Source organism: Mangifera indica, chromosome 10 (assembly GCF_011075055.1).
Source record: "Mangifera indica cultivar Alphonso chromosome 10, CATAS_Mindica_2.1, whole genome shotgun sequence".
NCBI lineage: Eukaryota > Viridiplantae > Streptophyta > Magnoliopsida > Sapindales > Anacardiaceae > Mangifera > Mangifera indica.
Genome location: NC_058146.1, coordinates 9,018,475 through 9,032,392, shown reverse-complemented (window position 1 = coordinate 9,032,392; position 13,918 = coordinate 9,018,475). Strand labels below are relative to the sequence as shown.

Here is a 13,918-nt window from a genome sequence, read left to right as displayed (position 1 = left end):
CAAGTTTAGTAAATAATTTATCTACCTTTTCATTAATTGTTGTAATAGCATCAATCTCATGCACTTCAATCGTCCTTCTTAATGTTGATCTTTCTATAGACCATTGATAATTATTTATGCCCATCTCCTCCAATAACTCATATGCCTCCTCAAATAACTTTCATATAAAATTTCCACTAGTAGTTGCATCAATAGGAATTCGTGTAGAATGATTCAACCTACTATAAAATGTCTACACCAATAACCATTGAGGAAGTCCATGATGAGGGCACTTCCTTAAAGGTCTTTGAAGCACTCTCATGCCTCATACAATTTTTCTATCTCACATTGCCTAAAAATGTTGATCTCATTCCTAAACTTTGCTGTTTTTGCATATGGAAAATATTAAGCTAAGAATTTTTCAGCTAAATCATCCCAAGTTGTTATGGTACCTGCAAGGAGATAATGTAACCAACTCTTAGCTTTATCTCCAAGTTAAAAAGGAAATAATCTTAACCTGATAACATCATTTGACACCTCAATGTGTTTAAAAGTGTCACAAATTTCCAAAAAATTGTCAATGTGAGCATTTGGATCCTCATTTAATAAAGCATCAAAATGAACTATGGTTTAAATCATTTGGATAATTTGTGGCTTTATTTCAAAATTATTGGCAAGTGTTGTCATCGACACCCAAATTAAAATTCTAAATTCCTGCAACAAAATGTAGTAAAGGAAAATAGGGATCGTTCTCTCGAAGAGTTCCAATTAATAAGTCATTACTTATCTCATAAAGCAATGAAATAGGGGAGGGGGGAAAGGTTTCTGAATTGAATACGAATTATAATTAAAAGCAATAAATAAAAATTGATGAAATAATATAAAATAAATAGTCAGTTAAACTAACCTTGGTCTACGGTCACATCCACCATTGAAACTACAATTGATCATCAACACTTAGGAGTATCAAATTAATTATTCAAATATTTATTATGGTATTAATTACCTATTTTTTCTTATAATTTGTTAACCAAAAACATGTATTTCAGTTAACCCTTATTGTTTAAAAACTTGGATACAATCTCGAATTTAATTAAGCAATAGCATTAAGAATTAGAAAGACCAACAAAACAAAATAACACAAGCGTACGACATTTTCTTTAATCCAACTGATTATTTTCCTAGGAATTACAGTTTCTGATAGAGCAAACAATAAATCCCAATTGCCATTTTGATTAGATAGATTGAACAATTACGGATTCAACACCTAATCTAGCAGTAGATTATATTAATTGATAAACTAATTGTGTGCCTTAGCAATCAACCAACACAATCATGAAAAATACTTGAATAATTAAAAAGATGCATTAAAGAACAAAAATCTCACAACTTGTAGTTTATGGTTTCAAATCCCTTCAACCAAGAGAAAAGATTTTAGCCATTGTATGCCATATTTAGCTCTCTAATCATCTAGATCTAATTCCTATGATCCCCCAAAATAAATAAAATAAAATATATATCTTTCTCCCATTCATATACGGAAAATAATAAAAAAATCAATGGTAATCCCTTAATCTAGCCGAGCAAAAATAATATATATCTTTCTAATAAGAAAGGAAAAGATATATATCTCCCTTATATATATCCCTATCTATCAAAATAATATTTCCCTTTTCTAAGAAGCAAATCTTGACTTTTTTTGGATTATTTCAGCTGATCTAGACGTCAAAATTTAAATTTTGAAATCTGCTTTCATCATTTCATGTGCCTACATCTAGTTAGTATCACAAAATTTGTTAATTCGTAAATTTGCTTTAGTTCTAGACTTCTTGGCCTAACTTAACTTTGAAAATGTTCAAAGCGTCTTTAGTGCGAAAAGACAAATAATTCCATTAGATTGAATTAAATTTTCACACAACATAAGGGAATTAAAAATTCCAAATAATGACAATTAACAACGTTATCAAATTCCCCCACACTTATCAACTACTCATCTTCGAGCAAACCATAATTATCATTTAAAAACAAAACAAAAGGGTTCCATCAATCTCTTTTCTCAAGATACCAAAAAGTGCACATACTTTAAGATTCAAACCAACCAAGACTTAAGCAACAACATATATCATAATCAAACTTCACAAGGAGATACGCACAAAGACAAATAAGACAATCATATTCTAAAGCATGTATGAAGTTTTTGGTGAATCTCCTCATGGTTATCACTCATTTGTTTAATGGTTTGGTGTTTTGCTTAGGTTCTTCCAATGCAAACATTCGATCATAGGTTTGCTTATGCACCAAATCTCTATCACTTAGATTATATACATACGTAAATCAAAAACTTTATTTTAGGTTATAATGGGGTTTCGAGTAAATGTAAGGATTAATAGATACAAAAGGTTAAAACCATGAGTATTAACAAAATATTTAAACACATAAAGGGAACAAAAATCTAAAGTTGAAACCATTACATTCATCACATTTCTCTTGCAATTCCTTGTTACTGCCTTTTCTTTTTTTTTTTCATTTTCATTTTTTTCAATTTTTTTTTGCTTTTTTTTTCTTTTTCTTTTTTCAATAATTCAGAGAATTTAAGAGTAAAAATAACAACATAAGGTAGTAGCAATAGCAAATCTTTATGCCAACTTTTTTTCGTAATCTCATCCTAATGCATTTAAGTCCTTTTTTCCCCTCACATTAAAATTTTTCAAGATAGCGATTTTAACAAGCAATAAAATTCAGTTTAAATGTCTGTTAACATTCATGGTTAGGTGAGGATTTTTATTTGAAGGCTTGGGTTTGTTATGTGGTTTTAGCTCAAAGAATCAAAGGCTTTGTAAGGCTTAAGGGGCTAACAAGGGAAATTAAAACAGGTAGACTTTTTAAGCTAAAGGGTTTAAACAAGAATGCCTTTATCATTTTCATGCATGCATATATCAATGCGGTCTCGAAATGGTTCAATGCAAGTTCTAAAAATATATTCACATAGAAGAATACCACTCATTAAAAAAAACATAGATTGATATGTATGTTTCAATCTTCTTTTTTTCCAGCTCAAAACTCATGGGTTAAATCAATTCACCTTAACTTCAAACAAAGCTCTATCACTTAATTATCAAAATTTGTTTAAGTGCATACCCCTAGTTAATTTAACAAATCAGTGTGCCTTGCTTTCATACTTAATCAACTAAGTCCTATGGCATGCACACAATTTCATTCATTTAAAATGAAATCAATGAAACTATTTGGTTGACTAAACCAGGGAGAGTACACCAGCTACTATATCAATGAAAAACACAAACAAAAACCAAAATTTAACTAGCAAAGAATAGCACACAAACGAAACAAGACAAAAAATAAGGCATAACCAGAAGAAACATAACACAAAAAAGAACATAAAACAAATAAAAGAATAGAATACGTAGATAGAACAGAATAGAAGAACAAAACTGAACAGAATAAAAAGAGAACAGAAGGATAGAACGCAAGAACAAATCAAAAAAACTGAAGACAGGTAAAGAAAAACAAAAAAATAAAACACACATAAACCCTCCCCCACACTTAAACTAAACATTGTCCACAATGTTTAAACAAAACACACTATAATTAAAACTAAAATTTAAAATAAAAAGGAAAGAAAACTTTTCTAGATCTGTGGAAAAAGAAACAACAACCAGTATTATGGAAAATGGGGCTAAGGTGGAGTGAATCTTTGAGAATTGAAAAATGCCATCAGATTGCACTTCATGTAGTTTACTTTTTGGTCAAATCTATGCAGCAGTGCATCGATGTTGTCTAACAAAGGAGCATAGGAGAATGATGGAATGTCTGCTTGAGGATAGTTGCTAGGTGTAGCTATTTCTACTATTGTTCTTTGACGTTAACTAGACCGAGAAAAAGACATTGTTGTTGGTCATGGCTATATGAAACTAAAACTGCCATCTACTTGTTTTGTCACAATTCCCATTGTGTCTAAAAAAGTCATATCCAATGGTTCCACCTCACAAGCAATATGTATGTTATGGTTAGAAATACCTAATGAACCAAATTTAATTGCTAATTGAGTGATATAAAAACCAAGGATTAAAGGTTTATTTTTCTTCTGGACCACTGATTGGAATTGAGTGAGCAACCAAGAACCTAAATTAACTTGAATATTATGCTCTATGCACCACAAAAAATAAAAGTCAACCTTAGAAATAGTACTTGTACTATTCCTCTTTCCTGAAAATTTAAAAGCCAAGAAATGCTACAAATATTTAAACACAGGACTTTTTAAATAAGAACTCTTGGAAGCACTAAGGTTATACAAAGTAGAATCAACCAACCTTTTATGCCACAAATCAACAGGATTAAATTCAAAACTATAATCGCACTGGGAACTTACATATCACTCACTCTTTGCATCTTTTTTTTCAGAAACCCCAAAGCAATGTTAAATTTAGAAATTGAAAATGAATATTGTCTCCCCATTATCCTAACCTCAACTATGCCCTTGGTAAACAAATCAAACTCCTTATTATCATTAAATTGAAATGTTGTGTAAAATACATGGGTTAGCTCAACTAGCACATCAACTTCATTATGAATGCTCAACTGATCAAGAGTTTGGTATGAACATACTTACAAGGGTAGATTTTTCGTTCACACATAAACGCATATCTCTCTTTGTCTTGTTTATCAATGAAGGTGTTAAATTCACCTAGCTTGAGTTCTAGGCTATTGGAGAGTTCAATTTTCTTCCCTTTTTGAATGCACGAACATGGACCAAAATATGCTGAAGTGGTGGTGCTTTGTCGTGGTTGAGGCTATGGTGAGGAAGATGTTAAGTAAGGGTTTAAATGGGATAAAGATAAAGGCTGTGAGTTGTGATTGGCAGAGGATGCTTTTGGTTTCGATAATGACGCACATACAAGGGATGGTTGACGGGTTGATCTTGCTAGCCTTTGATGTTGTGAGTGAGTTTTTGCATGGTGATTTAGAAGGGCAAGGCAACTAGGGCTTGAATGGGAGAGAAATTGGCAGGTGTGTTTTCATTTTGTAAATATGGTTTTTGAAAACAAAGCAATAATATATTCACATGTAAACATATTAGCCCCTTATGTTAAAAAGAATAACATAGCAAGGTCTAAACATTGACAGAAACCATGATCTAGCCCCAAAACATTGAAATTATAGATTGCTCTTACGTAATCATTTACAAAAGGCCAATTAAAGCCTGGCAGAAGGAAGAAGATGATGGAACAGTAAAAAAAATAAAAAAATAAACTAAAATGAACTGGATTGAAATCACAAAAACAATTGCCAAATAAACATCAAAAGTCTTAAAACTGAAATTTAGAACCAAAATTGAAATACGTAAAATTGAAATTAAAAAACAATTGCCCATGAAAATTAAAATTGAGAGATTAAATAAAATAAGACTGAAAGCTTAGGTTGCCTCCTAAGTAGTGCCTTTGTTTATTGTTGTCAGCTCGATGTAATGCCTTTATCTACTAATTAATGTATACAGGATCTCTCAACTCCAATTCTTCTACATTTTTAGCTTGCAATCCTTCATAAAAAGGTTTGAGTCTATGACCATTAACTTTGAACACCTTTGAAGTTTTTGAGCTCTGAATTTCTATTGCACCATGAGGAAAAATGTTAGTAACAACAAAAGGTCCAATCCAAGGAGATCGCAATTTACCTAGAAACAACCATAATCTTAAATAATAAAGAAGAACTTTTTGGCCAAATGAAAATTTTTTTTTGGAAATCATTTTGCCATGAAATGCCTTTGTTTTCTCTTTATAAATTCTCGAGCTTTCGTATGCGTCATTGCGAATTTCCTCTAATTCTTGCAGTTGTAATTTCTTATATTCACTGCCCTCATCCAAGGTCATCTGACATTACTTGACAACCCAATATGCTTTATGCTCTAATTCAACTAGAAGACGGTAGGTCTTACCGAATACCAACCTGTATAGTGACATGCCAATTAGTGTTTTATATACTATTCTATATACCCATAACATATCTGTTGAGTCAAAGAGTCATTATACTCTTATTTTGATGATAATAAACTAATATGTCCCTAAGCATACTGACTAATGATTTTACTTGAGTGAGAGTTTAGATCAAAAGAATTTACCTAATGCACTTGAAGAAGTTTCAAGATGGAAATGAAAAATAAGACTCCAGTGAAAACTTCTTGAAGATTTGAAGAAAAACTCAAGTTTAGGTAGATATGTTTGTAATTTAGAGCATTCGTTTTGATTAGAATATTTGTTTGCATGTGATAGCTCATATAAAAACTTATTCTCATATTTTTCACATTTTGGGTTAAAATATTATTTTTCAAACTTATTGGGTTAAGCCAAATTTTTATCAAAGTTTATTAACTCATTTAAAATAATGAATTTTTGTAAACTACATTTTCATATCTTAAAATTGGTTTTGAAATAATTTAAAAAAATGGGTTAAATTATCACTTTTCAAAGTTTTAAATGCTAGTTTTTGTCTTTGGCTGAAATTTCACAATATTAGTAGCCAAAGTTTTAATAATGTCTTCAAGAGATGTACCTGAATCAAAATTTTAAGCTGATTGTTATTGCCTAGAAATGTAAGACTGTTGGTATGGCTGAAAATTATTCGCAGGCTAATTTGCATATGCATTCCCATATTAGAGATTAGGATGGTCTTTCCAACCTAGGTTATAGGTATTCGAATAAGGATTATAATTTTGCTGTGGTTGTCTCGAAAATCCACCAACTACATTGGCTTGCTCAAAGCAGTCCTCTTAAAGTGCATGACCCATATTAGTTGGATGGCCCCTAACTAAACAAATTTCACAAACTTTTACAGCTTGTAGTTTTCCTATAGCCATTTGTCATGCAAAAGAAGTTAAACCATCAAGTCGTTTTTTAATAGAAGAGAAATTTACTTCATTAACTCACCGAGATGAATGGTCTAATCTAATCTTAAATTGTTGTGAATTTGATGTCATGTTTGTAATTAGATTTCAGGCTGCCTCAGGGGTTTTGTCAGCCAATGCTCTACCACTCGTTGTATCAATCATATTTCTATCAGTTGCTAGAAGTCCCTCATAGAAGTATTGAAAGAGAAATTGGTCATTAATTTAGTAGTGCAAACAACTTGCACAGAGTTTTTTAAAACGCTCCCAGTACTCGTATAGAGATTCTACAATATGTTGCCTAATGCCACAAATTTCCTTCCTAATGTCGGTGGCTCTTGAAGCCAGAAAATATTTCTCTAGAAACAGCCTCTTCATCTTATGCCAAGTGGTGATGCTTCTAATGGGTAGGTAATAAAGCCAATCTTGCACATCATCTTTCAAAGAGAATAGGAAGGCTCTCATCTTGATTTATTCTTCAGTCACTCCATTCGGTTTCATGTCTGTGCACACTTCATGGAATTCTTTGAGATGTTTATAACGATCTTCACCTACGAAGCCATAAAAAACATCTAAAAGATGGATTAGTTTAGATTTTAATTCAAAAGTAGTATTAGCATCTAAATTAGGAAAGTAATGTAGTGAGGTTGTTGGTTCAAATCTAGAGCAGTAAGCTTTCTTAAAGTTCAATTCTCGGGCATGTTTTCTTTTGTTTCGTGCATAGATTTATGTGCTTTCGAAGATTGTGTAACAAACATATAAATTAAAAACTCCTTGGCAACGACGTCAAAATTTGCTAAGTGCTATCGTTGACACCCAAATTAAAATCCTAAATTCCTACAACAAAAATGTAGTAAAGAAAAGTAAGAATCATTCTCTTGAAGAGTTCTAATTAGTAAGTTGTTACTTATCTCGTAAAGAAATGAAACTTGGGGGGGGGGGGGGGGGGGGGGTTTCTAAATTGAATACGAATTATAATTAAAAGCAGTAAATAAAAATCAACGAAATGATCTAAAATAAATAATCAATTAAACAAACCTTGGTCTATGGTCACATCCACCATTGAAACTAAGATTGATCATCGACACCTAAAGGTATCAAATTAATTATTCAAATATTCATTGTGGTATTAATTACCTGTCTTTCTTTATAATTAGTTAACCAAAAACATGTATTCTAGTTAACTCTTATTGTTTAAAAACTCAGATACGATCTTAAATTTAATTAAGCAATAAAATTAAGAATTAGAAAGACCAACGAAACAAGGCAACACAAGCTAACAACATTGTATTTAATCCAGTTAATTATTTTCCTAGAAATTATAGTTTTTGATGCAGCAAACAATAAATCTCAGTTGCCACTTCGATTAGATGAATTGAACAATTACGGATTCAATATCTAATCTAGCAGTAGATTATATTAATTGATAAACTAATCACGTGTCTTGACAATCAACCAACACAATCATGAAAAATAATTCAGAAAGATAATCAATACTTGAATGATTAAAAAGATGCATTAAAGAACAAAAATCTTACAACTTGTAATTCATGGTTTTAGATCCCTTTAATGAAGAGAAAAGAGTTTAGCCACTATATGCCATATTTAGCTCTCTAATCCTTTAAATCCAATTCTCATGATCCCTACAAATAAATAAAATAAAATATATATCTTTCCCCCATTCAGATGTGAAAAATAATTAAAAAAAATCAATGGTAATCCTTTAATCCAACCAAGCAAAAATAAAATATATTTTCCCAACAAGAAAGGAAAAGATATATATCTTCCTTGTATATATCCTTATCTATCAAAATAATATTCCCCTTTCTTAGGAAGCAAATCTTGACTTTTCGAGATTATTTTAGCTAACGTCCAAATTTAAATTTCAAAATCTACTCTCGTTATTTCACGTGCCCACGCCTAGTCAGCATCACAAATTTTGTTGATTCATAAATCTGCTTCAGTTTTAGACTTCTTGGCCTAACTTAACTCTGAAAATGTTCAAAGCTTTCTAAGTGTGAAAAGATAAATAATTTTATTAGGTTGAATTAAATTTTACACAACATAAGGGAATTAGAAATCCAAATAATGACAATTAACAACGTTATTAATTATTTGCTTCTCTTGTTGGTTGTATGATGCTTGAGATGGCCCAATTGATTGAAGACACAACAAATGTAAAACCCAGATTCAGGTAAGCTAGTAAACTCTACTTCCAAAATTATCCCTAGAGTTGATTTTATAAGTTGTTGTTTAAAGAAATTGTGAAAGAATTCTTTAAAACTACTAAATGAGCAATAATTTTCAAAGGAGGTAAAATGGTCATTTTAGAAAGATTTAAGGGACAAAGTGGAATGTAAATTGAATGGCACACTTGAAATTATATGATAGTACTAAGGTTTTTTGGTAATTGTATAGGGATATAATAGTAAATTTTGGATAAGGCTAAGGGCAAATTAGCCCAAAATGATTATAAAGGTAAAAACTATTCATTTTCTTCTTCCTCGGTTGAGAATCCTCCATAAAACTACACTAAGGTTTTCTTCAAACAAAGATTCATCAAAAAACCTAGTTAAACCACCTAATTTCTAGAGCCTCTAGTTATAAAAATTGTAGATCTATCTATTCTGGTAAGTTATAAGGTAAACAATTTAATTTTTAAGAGATGTCAAGTTTAGAGTTTTAATTGATGATAATGTTTTTGGTTGATTAAGGTTGCTAAAAGGAAGAAAAGAAGGAGAATAGACTTAAATCACCTAATTAGCAAAGAAAAGGTAAGAATTTAATACTTTACATAATTGAAATAATTTGAGTTAGGTAATTCAAATAACCTTTACTCGTATAAGTGTGTAAGGTATAAAATTAAGGTGATTTATGCTTAAAAGAATAAATAAATTCATTAAGACTTATGATGTAATTTTTGGCTATAAGGGTATTTTAGATATTTCTTATTCTTAGGGTTAGCTTAGTCGATTTTGTGTATTGAGTATGTGAGAAATGATGCATTGATGGAAGAATTTGCACTAAGGTTAGACATGTAACTTATGGCCATAAGGGCAAAAATGTCATTTTATGTGATGTAGGTTAATTTTGCTTAATTATGTGCATGATATGTGTAAAAACCATTATAATAAATATGTATATTCATATGGAATGCAAGAGATATATGTAAATGTATGAGAAAATACTCTGATGATTGATAAGGCTTGAAAAAACTAAAGAAAAACAATGAATAAGCATATTTCATATTATGGTTATACATGTATACATGAGGAATCATAGCATATATATGTTTTCAAAAAAACAGAGAAGTTATGCATGTTTTCAAAATGGAAAACAAATATTTTTAGTTTTATAATGACTCATATGATATAGGAAAGCAGAAAGTATGCTTAAAATCCTTACATACGAACTATACTGTGTGAACAGTAAAGAAATATATTAGTTGTATTGTAAGGATAGCCAACTGTATTATGTGGACAACAAATAAAGATATCAGTTGTATTATGCGAACAACAAAAAAAATAGTGAAATGTGGGTACAATCTGTGAGATTAAGATTGCATGTAAGAGAGGATTGTATCTCGTAGGGTGATTGCATGTATTGTCATATGTAATCTAGACTAATCAATAAAAAAAATATTTGATAAACAAAAAGAAGAAAAAAATAAAATCACAATGGAAAAATTGTGCGTATAGATGAGAAAAAGTGAAGTTAAAAGAGAAAATAAATTAATGTTTTTTTTTTAAATCTAGACAAAAAAATACTATGAAAATTAAAAAATGCAAAACAAATAAAATACCCACTAAACAAAAGAAAGAAAAAACACAACAAAAAAAAAGAAGAATAACAAAAGGCAATGACAATAAAAATAATATTTAAATTAACAATTGAGTTAATTGGTATTGATATTAGCAAAATCAATCTCCGACAACAGTGTCAAAAGCTTGATGACAAAATTTGTGAGTGCTTGAAATCATTCAAGTAATATATAATAGTAAGTTAAGAATCGTTCCCATAAGGATTGTTTACTAAGTTCCAAAATTGTCTTGCCTCTATTATTATTTAAATTAACAAGAACTTGAAAATTTTTTTTTTTATAGAATCTAAATAAGTTGAAAATTAAATATGATCCAATGAACAATAATTTAAAAAAATATATAGCAAAAGATTAAAGCAATATGAATAGTGTCTGGGGAATTTTAATTTCACTTGGACTGATTTTATTTAGATTATTTCATTGACAATCCCACTTTAATTATTCACATTATGGTTGAACATCCCTAATTCAATAAATTTTTTTTCCAAGTCATATCAAATATATTAATCAAAATATATTATTTAATTTTCCAATAACAATATTAAACTTTGATTAATTCATTATGTTTTATGGTATTCAATTCGATCCACACAAGCTAAGTTATATGTCTTCTGCTCCAAACTATTTTCTTATGGAGTTTAATGTAAGTTATTAATAATTATCTTAAAGCGCAAACAATTAAATATCAAACTATAATTCATGTAAATCATAATTACATTCATGATATTGAACTATTAATAATATAAATCATAATTACATTAAGAATAAACAATTAAATTTTAAACTACTACACTCATAATGTACGTTATTATTATATGCATAAAAAAAATTAATTATACCCATAATGTAAATCATTTTTACATTCGTAAAGAAATAATTATTATGTCTATAAATTTTAAACTTTATGTTTTTTACATTAAATAAAGATAGAAAAACAAACCTTAATTCTATTGTATTTTATAACATACCAATCATAAAGAGAATTCATGAAGAAATATCGAGAATGTTAATTTCTCTCACTTAACCTCTTGACTTAATAATGGATAAAAATAAGTTTTTTATATATAAGTTGTTATTGTAAGTGTGTTGGGTGTGTAGTAAATTTTGTAAGTGTGTTGTAATGTATGTGTCATAAAAAAAAATGTGTAAGGGGTAGAGAGAGGACTAACTCCTATTTATAAAATTAATTGTAACTCATATTTTCATTAGCAAAAAGTCGTTTCTTTTCATCATAAAGGATCACCTTTTTTTATCATAAAAGTCATTTTTTTTATCATAAGAAATTATATCTTTATATTAATCGATAGAATTTCAGTATCAAAAATCTTATATTAATTTATTTTATAAAATAAATACTATTATACTCGATAAAATAAAATCTTAATGTCATGTGAGCCATAAAAATTTTTACATTCTCCTACTCTGCTTATATGATATTACTTTCATAACTTAATGAGAAAGACATTGACTATAACATTATATCATTATTAAGTTGAAATACTGATGTGAGTTATGGTGGTTGTATGTCATTTTTTCTCGACACAGTCTTTTTCATTTACCACAAAACCAACTCTTAACATAACATAATCTTTAATAAAGATTATCATAGTGCTCTAACTTTAATGTCTTTATTATAAGACTATTTCTGTCAATATTATTCTATAATAATTATGTATACAAATAGAAAACAAGAAATATCAGAAACATATAAGTGAGCTTAGAATGTCAATACATAAACTTAATATAAACATAATATAATATTATTAATAATGTCCAATAATTCCCATCCTTTGCACATGTTCATTAAATAATTTGGGCGATAATCCTTATGCTAAAGGATTTGCAATCATAAAATTAATGCTAATGTATTCAATTTGGCATTTTTTGTTTCTGAAATTCTTCTTTAACGACAAAGTATTTTATTTTCATAAGCTTAGCACTTTCGAATACATGTCATATTTAAAGAAGAAAACTATAACAAGCTAATTTTTAGCAGCTTACCTATACTGTCAACCATCCTAGGTCTTGAAATAAAGTTCTGCAACCATAATCAATGAGTAGTGAGAAATAATAATTATAGAAGTTTTGGGTATAACATCTTCCATTCTAACTTTTTAAATGTTAACATCATGTCTTCTTTCATTCCTACTAATGTTACTGCTTTCAATGAATCTAACATTTCCAGATTCAACAATTCTGTTATCAACATATCAAACATAGTATGAATCTGAACATCCAATCACCTTATGATGATTGAATCTTCTATAAGTGAGCATGTCATCCTTAGTTCATTGCAAGTATTTTAGAACTTTCTTTGTAACTTTCCAATGAGCCAAACTTGGACTACTTTGACACCAACCCAATATTCTGACAATAAAACTAATGTCTGGTCTAGTGCAAGTTTGAATAGACATTAAACTCCTAATCAACTGATACATAAGGAATATTTTTTATTTGCTCTCGTTCCAATTCATTTTTCAAACATTATATAAGGTTAAATTTATCCCTATTTTGAATTGGAACTATTCTTATTGAACATTTATCACTTTTAAATCTCTCTAGAATTTTATTAAAAAGGCTTTTTAGACAACCTTAGCAATTCTTGTTATCTATAATAGAATATGTTTATTCCAATTACATAAATTGTCTCTCCTATATTTTCATTTCAAAATTCTCAAAGAGATATTTTTATTTAGCAACAAACATTATGTTATCAATATACAAAACTAGAGGAATAAATGTCCTCCTACTAACCTTCATATATATACGCCGATCAACAATATTTTCTTAAAAACAAAAAATGATAGTATCACTAAACTTAAAATACCATTTTTTGGGAAACTTGTTAAGTTCTTATATTGATTTCCACATTCATTAATGGTACTCATCCACATTCATTCCCAAAATCTTTAATATTGTTGCTAAGTTTGTTATATCTGCATGGTATGTAAACCATTATATTTTATGGTGGTCAAAATACTTGTTAATGTACCAACAAGTGGATTTCAACATTTTGGGAATGCTCTTAAATTCCTTAGCATTATCAAATTCGCATAAATATTAAGTCTAATCTATTCAGTCTTTTCCAGACTTTATATAAAACTTTTCATTATTGTTGCTCTCAACAGTAATAGCAGCAAATTCTTAATTTAGTTTGCAAATCAAGACCCAAAACATGTAAGTGAAACTTGACTTGTTCACTCTAATAAGGGAAATTCAATTCA

The 13,918-nt window shown here is 29.1% G+C and overlaps 1 non-coding gene across 1 annotated transcript; it reads left to right on the top strand.

Annotated features, from left to right (window-relative positions):
• Positions 1-253: 253 nt before the first annotated feature.
• On the top strand, positions 254-360 carry LOC123228477. Its single transcript, XR_006504704.1, has one exon. It is a non-coding gene; the product is annotated as a small nucleolar RNA R71 (small nucleolar RNA).
• The last annotated feature ends 13,558 nt before the right edge of the window (positions 361-13,918 follow it).